The sequence below is a fragment of the Colobus angolensis genome, unplaced genomic scaffold (genome assembly GCF_000951035.1).
Source record: "Colobus angolensis palliatus isolate OR3802 unplaced genomic scaffold, Cang.pa_1.0 Scaffold25, whole genome shotgun sequence".
In the NCBI taxonomy this organism is placed as follows: domain Eukaryota; kingdom Metazoa; phylum Chordata; class Mammalia; order Primates; family Cercopithecidae; genus Colobus; species Colobus angolensis.
The window spans coordinates 4,175,343-4,175,733 of record NW_012115710.1 but is presented as its reverse complement, the minus strand read 5'-3'; positions in this window follow the sequence as shown (position 1 = coordinate 4,175,733).

Below are 391 nucleotides of genomic sequence, written 5' to 3'. Positions count from 1 at the left end.
TGACCTCGTGATCCGCCCGCCTCGGCCTCCCAAAGTGCTGGGATTACAGGCGTGAGCCACTGCGCCTGGCCAGTTCCAATCATAATACATGTGCCGTGGAAGCAAGCACTGCCCTGCTATTTAGGGACAGACTTTTCCTGTTCCTGGGTCCCTGGATGTCCCTCTTCACACTTCTCAAAAAGACTAGTTCAAACATCACTGCTAACAGACATTTTAAATGCCCTTATCCCCCAGGAGAAAGTACTTCTTCCTTGTCATGAATGGACTCCAGTTCTTCGAACGCTTTATGTATCTTTCTATAAAAAAGAACTCCTGGCCGGGCGGGGTGGCTCACCCCTGTAATCCCAGCACTTTAGGAGGCCGAGGCGGGCGGATCACCTGAGGTTGGCAG